General features: G+C 41.1%; 1 protein-coding gene across 1 annotated transcript in view; it reads left to right on the top strand.

Moving 5' to 3' along the window:
• The first annotated feature begins 3,373 nt into the window (after positions 1 to 3,373).
• The window catches only part of ICA1 (islet cell autoantigen 1), a 63,675-nt gene continuing 54,726 nt past the window's right edge, over positions 3,374 to 12,322 (top strand). The window contains exon 1 of the mRNA XM_030446238.1: positions 3,374 to 3,438. The gene's annotated coding sequence lies outside the window, so the exon portion shown is untranslated. The remainder of the gene's footprint in view (positions 3,439 to 12,322) is intronic.

Raw genomic sequence — 12,322 nt, 5'->3', positions numbered from 1 at the left:
TCAATGTTACTTCTGGTATACTGGATACTATGTAAATTTCTGGACTAATCCATGCATAAGAGGGAAAGAATTACAGCACATGCAAATTTCAAGAAAATAATATATAAAAGGGGAAATTATCATTCCTAATGCTTCAGTTGACAAACAGCTCATTACCACTGGGCTTCCAAAGTACTTGAATTTCTAACTTAGTCTCTCCCACTCTTGATTGTTCTCCATTTTCTTAATTGAATTTCTGTCTTATTATTTAAAGAAATAGAACATAAATTTGTAGAACAACCCCCACAAACATTTCTTAAGATTATATTCTATAGATAGCACTGAATACAAGAGAATGTACCAAAAAAATGACAAGAGGAATATATCCCTTTGTATGCTATAGTGGCAATGTGGTATTGCAAAATGACTGGACAGTGAGTCTCACTGAGTCAACATATGACTCCAATCTTTATTTGATCTTTTTACAAATTAAATGCAGCTGAGGCAAAGTGTAACACAAGGCTCAGATGCAGAAATGATGTTACAAGAAGAGGTCTAATATTTATTGCTAGCTCACTCATTCAAAAGCTTTAGGTTTGTGCGACTGGGGTCTTGGAAAATCAGTTCTCTAACATAAAATGTGACATTTCCAACTGTGCTGTGGTTAATAGCTATGCCTCAGAGGGCTCTATTTTATCCTTACTTGAATTTTACAGCAATTTTGATTATGTCAGCCAAACAGTCTCAGTTTGCAAGAGGATGTGGAGTTCTATAAAACAGTGAAAATGGACTTTTTTAAGGTCAGAGGATCAAATGCTTGGTTGATTTAAGCAACTAGAGTACTTTGATGCCCAAGTGAGGAAAAAATGTTAGTCACAGAAGGAATGCAGCACCATGCTTCAGTGTTCCATACATCCAGTCAGCTTTGGCAAAGAACTAAGTAAAGAACTTGTAAAAAGTAGTAAGTACACCTTATTTCATGCATAACTTGTAATAGCTGTTTTCTGTAGTTACATTTCTGTATTTCTCCTATACTAAAAATATCTTCATGAGAGATAAGAGAGGTGATAGAACAACCAGATGGCATTTGCTTGTATTTATAAAACTCAAGTCTGGTGATTAACTATATGAAACATGATAAAAGATTAAGAAAAGCCTGCATTATTGTGAGGAATAAAGGCTTAAAAGTAATATTTTGAGGTTATATAGTAATTTCAGCTAATGCTTTGAGCTGGACAGTGCTAGAACTTGCCTGTAATTTGCAGAATGTTGGCTTCATGTAAACTAGAAATGAACCAGCCTAAGTTCCTGATCCCAGGTATATTCACATCCTTACATAACTGTTGACATAAAAATAGCTCCATGATAAAAAAAGTACAATGTTTTTCAGAACAAGTTTTATTCAGGACTATCTGGCTTCCTACCTTACTCTGGTGCAATGAAGAAAAATGACTGTTAAATTTACCAAATAAAAATGTATCCCTTTTTGTCTTGGTTCTGCTCCTGCAGTGGTTAAAGTACTTTCTGCAGATGCCGTGAGATTTTATTTTTTTCACTCTTCTCTATGAAAATTGTACATATAAATCCCTCTAAGAGACCCAATGAGTTCATCAGGTTCACTCATAAACTACCAAAAAACAATGCCAGACCTGGCTGAAGGAGTTCCAGACCCTCATCTACTGCAGACAAACCTTTAGTCACTTATCAGCACTAGTTTCCTTTGGAAAAGTAACTCCATTTACATTTTTTCTCTCAAAGACACTAACAGCTGAAATTCATTTGACTAACTGGGCAATACCTGTAAGGCAAGTATTTATACCTGAGCCTGTAACTCCTTCACAGTCAAAGGAACTCATGTAATCAAGGGAGAATGATTAATCTCATCAGACACTAAAATACATCAGATAAACCACACCCTTTTTCTATTTGCTCTAAAAAGAGCTCCAGATGCCCAACACAGCTTACCAGTGTCTACAGTAAAATGTCTAAAGGCAAAGGAGATCTCTAACATCAGCCTTCCTGTATGCCAAACTTCCAGTATTACTTTTTTTTTCTGCAAGACCGAGGACTGCATTAAGAGATTTCTCTCACAGGAAAGCATTTACTGTGTTTAAACACAAAAACCTATTAGTGTTTCTGCAGTTCTGGAAGGCAATCCTATATTCCTTGCTATAAACCCATTCTAGTTTGTCAGCATGCTATCTGAGCTATATACACCATGCTTGTGTACAACCTGATATTAGAGGTCACACCGCTGCCAAACAGGCAAACCGTGCAACTTCCCAAATCTCACATGAAATCCCTCAGGTTATACAGCTGTTAATTAATTCCTTTTGACTTCTTCAGTGCATGCTGAGTGTGTGGGAGTGCATGCTTAGCTATCCACCCATTACTCTTCACCCAAGCCTTTTTCTCTACCTTACCCAAGCCTTCCTCAGAGCTACTGTCTCAGAAAGTCCCTGTTCCTGCAAACACCTCGCTTTTTCACTACTAGATGTGTGACTTCCAGGGACCTCTCTCTGTAAGATTCAGCAAATGATGCTCGATTAGCATCCTCACTTCCACTCCTCTCTTCCCTCTTTGTTTTCCAGTTTCCTCCCGTCCACTCTTCTTCAGCATTTTCCTTTGAGCCCTACCAACTCTACCCCATCTCCTCCCCTCCTGCTTTCACCCCACATTGTGCTTAAACTGCCGCTCTCTTCACACGCAATACAGGAATGCAAAGAGTTCCCCATTAGAGTGGGGCAATTTCCACCTCATTTCTCCTTTTCTCTCCCACCTACCCAACACATCTTTCCCAAATGCCACCTGCAAACATTTCAAGCTCTGAAGTCAGGTTAAAACCCACCCCAAATAACTTTACTCAAAAGAGGTCTCACAAAACACCAAATGACCCATTTCTGACCTGAGTTCAAAACTCTCCTAATCCCCACTGACGCTGCCACCTGCTCAACTACGTCAAAGGGCCTTTTCCTTCCAAGTTTCCACTACCTTGACGACAACTGCCTTTTCACAGCTGCCAAAACATTTTAATCTTTCCATGATGTTCCCTGCGAAGCCACCTGCGGTCCCCAGCAGGCCGTGACTGAGGAGAAGGACTTGGGGTGATGGTCGAGGCGGTCAGAGGAGACTCGGGAAGGGTCCACAACCAGGGAGCCTTGGGCGCCGCCTTCCCTTTAGGCCTTCCTAGCAGAGCTGCCGGGCGAGGAGGAGGAAACGGGAACGGCCGAGCCCAACGCCAGGAAGCCTCCGGCCCCGGGCGGCGTGGATCTGTCAGCCGCCGCTCTCCCGCCCGGGGGGCTGGGCGGGCGGCAGCAGCTCCGCCCCGCTGCGGGGGCCGCCCGCGCCGGCAGAGGCGGCTCCGTTCTCCGCTGTGACGCCGGCGGCGCTGGAACACCTGGAGGGGCGGCGGCGCCTGCGGCTCGGCCCTCCCCTTCCCTTCCCTCTGCCGCGGGCAAGGTGAGTGCGGGAAGGGGGGCTCCCTGGGCTCCGTGCCGGATCCTGGTGGGGAAAACGGGTTCCGCCAGCAGCTGCTGCGCACGCTGCCGGCAAGCCCCGGGTGGGCGCCTCCTCCCCCGCGGGCTGCCCGCCCGTCTCTGAGGGGGATGGAGGCTGCGCGGCGGGCCGGCCTGAGGCGCCGGTGCCCGTCAGGGTTTGCCGGCGGGTGGAGCCGGACCTGTCCAGGGGTGAAATTTTCCGAGGCTCAAGATGGCATCTGCCCCTCCTTTTTGCCTTGTGTTCCCCCCCCTCCCGCCGTGCGGTTATCTCGCCATGATTATTGCATTTATCCGTTTCTCCCTCCCGTACATCCTCTCTGGCTCGCCGCCCGCTGGAAGCGGGGAGGCTGGGGAGGAAAACGGCCGACTTCACCTCAGCGGTTTCCGGCTTGGCTGCCGGGCTCCGGGCTGAGGTGCGGGTTGTCCGGTCCCTGTCCGCTGCCCTCCGGGCCGAGGGCTGCGGGCCTTGTTCTAACCTGCGGGCTGCGGGCCGGTGGGGCTATGAGGGGTGCCAGGGCTTCCTGCACTAAGGTTGTGTCAGCTCTCAAAACAGGAACCGGGGCATTAATAGCTGGAGAAATTGGATTTAACACCCTCTTTCCCCCACCCCCCCCCGAAAAAAAAACCCAAAACCAAACCTCCAAACAAACAAAACCCCACAAACAAAAAAGGCCCGCCTTCCGATTTAAGGCTGGTATTTTATGAAAGGCTAATCAGATTTTTTCTGTGTCGATCTACCTCGAGCATGAGTGGTGTTTATCTGCTCTAGTCACTTAGAAGACAAAAGGAAAATAGAAAATTACTTGAAGCATCAGGTCAGTTTTTAGTAAGAGAAAAGGGTGAAGGGCACCCTGCTCTTATATGTGTTGGTATCACTGTGTATATGTTCAGTACCAAATGTACATAAGTACCATGTTCCAAGCTGTTTTTTGTAGTGGTGATACAGACTCAAGGTCCTTCAGGGACCCGTTTAAAACAGTAAGATTTACCTTAGTTCAGATGTGCAGATGTGGAACTGAATGGGGTAATCACAGGGGTAATGTGATTAACCCCTTACCCCCGAGTTACGCTATGTATATGTTTTGTCAGCTTGGCATTGGAGTTGTTCTGTTTGGTTGGTTGCAGTATTTTGTCCCTGCTAGAAAGCCCCTGTTTGTTGGGAGGGGTTTCCCCCTCATGGTCCATTCTGTTATTTGCTTTCTTACAGTTTCTGGATGAATTTTAATTTGTGTCTCAGAAATCAGCTGTGGCTCTTGTTCCAAAACAGAGTTATTGAAAATAAACTTTTCTTGTGTTTTAGTCAAGCAAGGTTGTTCCTATAAGGGAAAAATGTTTGTTGATCAATTTTCCAAAGTGTTGGGGCAGAGAAAATGGCAACCTATAGTGCAGTCTGCATTTGATTGTAGTCTTTCATCTTATTTTTCTTGTAATCTATTCTTTTTCCACTTTGTCCTATCCAGTATTCCCAAGGAGTTAGTTGAACTACCACATGACAGTGCAGTCTCCCTGGCATTAATATAGGAGTTGTGGTACTTATCATGAAGTCCATGAAGATCTCGTTTAGATATTAGCAATTTTTTATACTGCTGTTTGAATGGGATAGCCTATTATCTTAAACTGAGTAACTCAATGGTTTAAGATTTATGTAAATACCACTGAAGAAGGAATTTAGCATAAAGCCACAGAGGTCTTTTCAGTAGTAAACTGCCATAACTGGTATAACCAGTCACATTTTCCCCAAGGCAAGCTCTACTGAAAGATGATGTGGCAGTAATATGCTGCAAAACCTTGGTCTAAATGATTTTCTAAAGTTTAGTTACTGTCAAAACTGCATGGGTGAAACCTTGATATTTCCAGAAAGGTTCAAACAATGTACTCGAGGGCTAGATGCTGGTGATTGGAGCTTGCTGCCTGCTTAACTGAGAAAGAATTTAGTGCTTTTTAGATAATGGTGATTTCTCCCATTATGTTTGTGGTAGCTGAGATTCAAACATGCACGCGACTCAATGTTTGCAGGTTCAGGAAGTCTATTTGTGACTTTATGGAAGGGGGAAGGCTTCTGTAACATTTTTGTTTCAGCAGATTGCTATTGGGAAGTGGGGGGAATCACACAGTGCAGGTAAAATTCTTGTTGAACCCTACTACAGGGTTGCCTTTTTTCCCCCTTAATAGATTTTCAAGCTCACCCATCTTGCCTGTTCTTCTCTGTTTTCCATACTCTACAAGGCTGCTAAATGGTTCTGATGAATTCCCAAGTAATCTTTTCTTGAAGAAATGAGTAATAACAGCTCCTTTCATTCTTAAACTACTATTGAAAGATGTTTTACAAGCTGACAGGAAAAAAATTATATTAATATCTCAGCTAAACTAGAAGTCAAGAAATGTCCTCAAAGACTCTTAGTGCTTTTTGCAAAATCTCCCAGCAGTGTTGCTCTGAAATAGTTGATCCTTCAAGATGTTTTACCACTTCTCCACCAGGAAATCACTCTAAAGACACAATTATGCCACGAGATGCAGACGCATTAAAAATACAAAAGCCTGAAGAGTGAAGAAAGTTAAAGGAAGAACAAATAGTTGAGATCAGTAGAAACGTTTGACCTTTTACTGTGTTGCTAGTAATAGAAATCTCACCGTGGTTTTTCCTGTGGCTATTGTTAGCCATGGCAAACCAAGGGGCATTTTGACCAGTTATGCAAGTGCTTACGTCAGCCTTGGGAACTGTCTGTTCTGAGTCCCTGAAACAATACCCTGGTCCACCTTGTGAGTAGCTTCATAGTGATCCCCACTGCCTTAGGAAAAGTTGGCTGGTGTGCCAGGATCTGAGGAGAGTAATCTAAACGTTGAGTGGACCAGCTTGTATTGATGGTCGTATTTACTCAAAGGGTGGTGAAAGATCATCACTCTGTATGCTAAAAACTGTGCATGCTAAAACTGTTTTGTGAATCAAATCTCTTTTTCATGGTTGTGAAACGATCTCCTGAGGGAACTGAGAGAAAATTATTTTTCCCTATTCCCTTGTTTCCCCTATTCCCTCCCCCGGAGTTGTTTCCCCTCAGGTATAATACCATTGATTTCTGGCTTCTGCATGGATAAGAATAGAGGAGGGAGGCAGAAACTTGAGAGCGTTGGCTGTGTTGGCAAATAGGATATCTAGGTAAGAGAGCCATTAGATTGAGCTTGTAAACCAATGTTTATTAATATTTACTATAGTATAAATGTAAAGAGAGTTTTATGAGATTTATTTGTACATCCATTTCTTTTCTCAGAGGTTCTACAAAGGGAAGGTTTCCTGAGGTTAAATCTGTAGACTGCTTACAGGTAGAATGTGTCACAAAAGCCATCTTCATGTTGTCTTTTATTATGTATGCACAGCAGGTGTTCCATATGGCATTTTCTTTAAGAGTATTCAGCTACTAGGTTTAAAAATACTGAGTTTTAAACTAAGAGAACAAACATGTATTACAAAACAATTTGATAGTCATTTCAGAGAAATGAAGCAAGTCTGCATTAAGAATGAGATTAAATACTGGATTGTAGGTATTCCCAGCTTTGCTCGTTTGCTGAATGGAGTTAGACCTGCCACTCAGCAACTTATATTCAAATTATTCTTTCATAAAATGCACATAGTACTTATGATACTTACTTGGTTCTTTTCTAAGGATATTCACTCATTGTTCTTCACAAATGCAAATGAAACACTAATAATCAAGTGAAAGATGTTACATGATGGCAAACAGGTACTATGTGCTGTTCTTATATTGTTTCACAATATAAAGCAGCTGAAAAATCAGTACAATCTGAAAAGGGAATTCAAAATTAATTTTACATGTAATTAAATATCTGTGTCTTCATGTAACACATGAAGTTCTGCATGCAAGTTAACTAAGAAAGGGCTATAGTTTGCTCTTCAGTCTTCCAGCTGTGAGTCTAGAAGCATTTATTTGAAATATTTTGTTCTGAGATTGCAAGTACTATGTCATGACTACATATGCCATTCTTATCAGTGTTTTTGAGATAAACCAGTGGTTTTAGGAATTTTTCATACAGCTGTTGAAAAAAAACAACAAAATCCATCTCTGAGTGTCATTTCAGTACCATTATTCTCCAGAAAGCAGACTAATTATGCTTATGTAAGTTCAGTAGTCTTTGGAGTAATAAGACAGGCACATAGTACTGAACAGACACAAAATTCGTTTTTTGAGAAGAATATTAATGGTTGAGTTGATTCTTGCACTTTGTCACCATGTTTTTTAAAAGTTGTTTTTGCTCCCATATAGTGCCAAATTTTTCATATCTCTAACCACTGGAGTACTGGAAAAAATGCAATTCAGATGGACTGATACTCATAAGTTCTTGTTAGTGAGCAATAAATTCCCTGTGTTCAGATTCACTCTATTTATTTGCCACTGTCTCCTATTAACTTGTCAGAGCTGAGAATAGAAAAATAAAAGACTAAATGAAAGCAGAAGAAACATAGCCCTCGATAGATCATCCTGTGCTTAGACTACACCAGGAAATTAAGCAGAAGCTCTTCCTATATTAATTGTGTATTCTAAAACATTACAAAGCATGATAAGTGTTTTTGGAATAAAATAACTCCTGACAGTGCTTGCTGTAGTAGCTATTGGTCATCTGTCCTGCACAGTGAGTATGAAGAGTTGCTGGAAAATGCAGTGAAAGACAGGTCATTATATACTTAATAGTACTACTACTCATTTTGTTGGATCTGCTGCTTTCAGACAGGTACCAAGGTAGAGCTACAAAATGGCACCAAGAGGACTCAAAACATCCAGATTTCTTCATACCTTATGCATGGGTTCTAATGTTGCAAATCCTTAATCTCACAGTCTTAGTCATTTAAGATACCTGCTTGTATTACTATGGTTTGTTCTCCACACAATTTTAGTGGCTTGAAAAAGAAGGGAAAGGGAGGCTCTAACTACCTCCTTGGATAACAGGGTCCAATTCCTGATATTTCTGTTGTTTTGAGTGGATGGTTGGGGTTTTTCAGCACGTCAAATTTAGTTTTTATTTATTTAGTCCTTTGAAGGACTATCATCAATATGGAGTGGAATAAATTAAATTTTTGCTGGAGTCTTGCTTAAACCTTTACAGAGAGAAAATGGAAATGGAAGAAATTGTGTATAGAAGTGTGTAGAAGTGCTTGCAGTCAAAATAAAAATGGGTTTCTGTGGGTTTATGATGTGTGGCTGTGTCATAAGCACAATGTGTCACTCAGTGGGTGCTGAATCATGTTTTCCCTATTCAAGAGACCACCACGAGCTGCTTCATGCAGAAACCATCATTTCTGTGTGCCCAGAGGACAGTGGTGAGGCTGTGGTTCAGGGCTGCTCTTTGCAGGTTCTGTTCACTACCTGTACAGGGCCATAGTATTGAGAGGCTTCTATTGTAATTTAGGCACTGCAGTTAGATAATTGGGGTCAAACAGAATGAATTTCCTTCCCTCTCAGCACCCTCCCAGGTGTATGAAGATAGCAGGATTCCCCCTGTGTATAACAGATGCCATTTAACCCTGCACTTCTTATAAGAGTGTACAGAACTTTTTTTTCTGGATGTCAGTTCCTGAAGTAGGTTGAAAGAGGAACACGGTTGATAGAACTCCCTTGTATGACTGCAGTATTTCTTCTCCTGAGAATTTGCCAGTACTTGGAAATGTGCACACTTCCCAGAATAAGCAGCAATGAGACAAAGGAATAGACAAAAAGTTGTAGTGGATGGAAAGAATTGTTAATGCACCACTTGGAGACCAGTTCTGCAAAGTTTTTGAATTAAACAAGTGCATCAGTGAGTAGTCTAACAGAATGAAAATACTTCTGGATTTAAAACTAAGCATGGATGATTCTGCAGGATTAGTACATCAATGATGAGTGTTAAGAGCTTTAGAGGGGAAAAAAAATCTTTTCATTTGTCATACTGATACTACTGAAACTCTAGATTCAGTTTAGCTGAATTACAGTGGTAGCTGCTCATGTCATTAAGAGTAGGAATACTTGTAATCTCTATAATCTTGATGCAGAATTTCTATAGGGACCCAGACTTCAGTTTTCACTCTTTTCCTGCATTGACTATATGGATAATTCTGATCAATAGGCTGCTGTGCCCTGCCTCATCTTCATTTTGGGGTGAGACTGCTTCTTGCTTTGGAGGCCCATTTATGTGGATCAGTTCAATCACACCTTCGAGGGAGCAGTGTGGGGAAGGCAAGTTGTCAGCCAAGAGCTGTTGAAGAAGCACAGATGGCATAGATTCCCTCACCTAAGCACATTTTCTTTCCTTCTGAGTAATTTACATAAATGAAGCTATCACTCTTGCATTTTAGGATAGAACTCCTTAAAACTCTTCTTATTTTTTGTCACTTTGTAACACTTTACTGTTACTGTATTAAAAGTTACTTGGGATTTTACTCATTTTATTAACACTGGTTTATTAAGTAAATTGACTGCAATACATGATTCTACCATATCTCAATTTGTTGGGATCTGAAGAATTTGAGAGCATATTAGCTTCTTCAGAAGGATAGTAAACTTTAAGGACTGTACTATCAGTGAAAGTGCAGGCCCATCTGTATTTATTTTTTTTTGGTGAGCACTTAAGGCTTGCTGAATTCTGCTCTGCTTCTCATTCAGTTCTTTTTTGTTCTTTCTGCATGCATCTCAAGGATGCATTCTATCTTCTGCCTTCCCACAGGGCTATGATAGGTCATCCTTGAATGTTCAGTTTGGTCTGTAGATTAGCATTTATGATGTTTTTGCAAGATTTCAGCTCATCTCTTGGTTGTAATGAGTTCAAGAGTCTTCACAGTTTCCTGATACTGGTTGTTTCCTGCCCTCTATAAGATCTGTTGCCTAAGCTATTAAGTGCACAGTGCGATCAGTGTACTGATGCTCAGCCAAGGACAAATATTAAATTAGGTTTTGGGTTTTTTTTTAATAAAATGCTTTCCCATAACCTAGGAGAGCACTATGAACTGGATTTCTCCTTGCCACATGACACTTTTTATATTTACACTCAGTGGAAAAGAAAAATTATCTGAGTGACATTGATATACAGAATTATCACTAGCTTAGCTGCTGGGGAGAAGGCACTCATACTGTCTTTTTCTTATGAATAATCTCCAGTTACTACTTGTCCAAAGTTTTTCAGCTCTTTGGAAACCAGACAATTTATGCTGCAATGAAGTATAACATAATAAAGCCAAAAAAGAGAAACAAGCATGTACAAATGTTGTACATAGCATGGTCTGGAAGGTAAGCCTAGGGTATGTTGGAGTTTAAATCACTGAAAATACCATGACATCATTTTCTTCTTTACATGGTGTATTTAAATGATCTTGGAGGATATAGAGACTCAGAGGATTCTCTACTGGAATAGAAATGCCATTTGCTAATGAGAGTGCCCTTCAATCAAGTTTCATTCCAGCAACATGACAAATAAAATAACTCAGTAGGGAACATTTTTGATGCAGTGCTCCAGAAATATTAGGAAGTTCTGTATGTGTTCCAGTGATTTTTGGCCACCTGTGGAAATAGATTGTGGGTAAATATCCTGCAACCCATCCTGCCACAGATGCAGAGGTGCCATAGTTGGCTGTTTGCAGGGCCATCTTGGTAGCAGCATGTCTTGTGAGCTGTGGCAGAGCCCTGCATGAATGCAGCTGTACTGCATCTGAAGCCAGGCTGTGTCTGGAAACAGGTTTTGGATGTCCTTTTCAGTGTCCTGGATGATGGACTGTGACAGCCTTCTCTGGTGTTGGTCTGCCAACAGAGAGGCTTCTGGAACATAGTGCTGAGACTTCTGGGTGGCTTCTCAGAGGCCCTGCTGAGGTTTTTCAAGGTTTTGGCAGGATTAGGAACCCAGCTGGTTCCATATGGAAACGGATGCTTCAATACTCTCATTCCTTGTGTTTTGGGCAGACTTGTTATGAATAGGGCCAGCTCAGGTTTAATGCTGGAACAGACAGCATCTGTCTGTCTCAAAACACTGGGAAACACTTGCAGAATTACTGGAGCTGTGTGTGGACTTCTTCAGGAAATACCAGATCCAAGATTGTGAAGAAATAAACATAGATTTTCATGCAGAGAGTTATAATGTAGCACTGCTTTTCTTTGCATGCTTTAGAGCACCTAAGCTTTCTATTCTTTTTTTCCCCTACACTATCTCTACCTCTTGTTAGGTGAGATACAGGCACTCTGTCACAGAGGTCACAAGTGTTGCATAACTTATTATCATCAAGGATAATGGAAACTTTCAGTACAAATGCTTACCAATTGGTTGGTAAATGTTTTGTTTTGTTTTGTTTTTCCCGGTCAGCATCAGCATAACATTGTTTCTTGAAAGTTTCTTTTAGTCTTAATACACTGGGAAGAAAATAGGAAAAAAAGTCCTTTACATCAACTCCTTGTGGCAAACTAAGCTTGTTTGTTACATATAAAACTGTATTATAACTGCTTAATTTTAAGTTTGGCTGCAATTTTGGGGGAAGGTACTGGTGGACTCTAGTTAGTGTCATATGCTTCCATTATAGCAAACTTTGGCAGAGCAACTCTCTTGTTTCTTCATTTCAAAACATTTGTCATGTTCTTCAGAAGCCTAACAGAGTTCCAGACCTTAAGTAGTGAAAGGTTATGTGCTCATTCCTTGGTCTCTCTGCAGCCTCAGGGCCAGCTTTTCACAATTGTAGGGATTCTTTGTTACATGGTTATGAAATATTTCCTCTAATTCACTTGTTACTTCCCTGGACTGTTTCCAGGCCCTTTTTATTAGCATCTATCACTTCTTGGAGCTAGACTTATGACTTAGGATTTCCTTTAAAAATCTCACTCCTT

This window comes from Calypte anna, chromosome 2 (genome assembly GCF_003957555.1).
Source record: "Calypte anna isolate BGI_N300 chromosome 2, bCalAnn1_v1.p, whole genome shotgun sequence".
Classification (NCBI taxonomy): Eukaryota; Metazoa; Chordata; class Aves; order Apodiformes; family Trochilidae; genus Calypte; species Calypte anna.
This window is presented reverse-complemented; position numbering and strand designations above follow the sequence as displayed.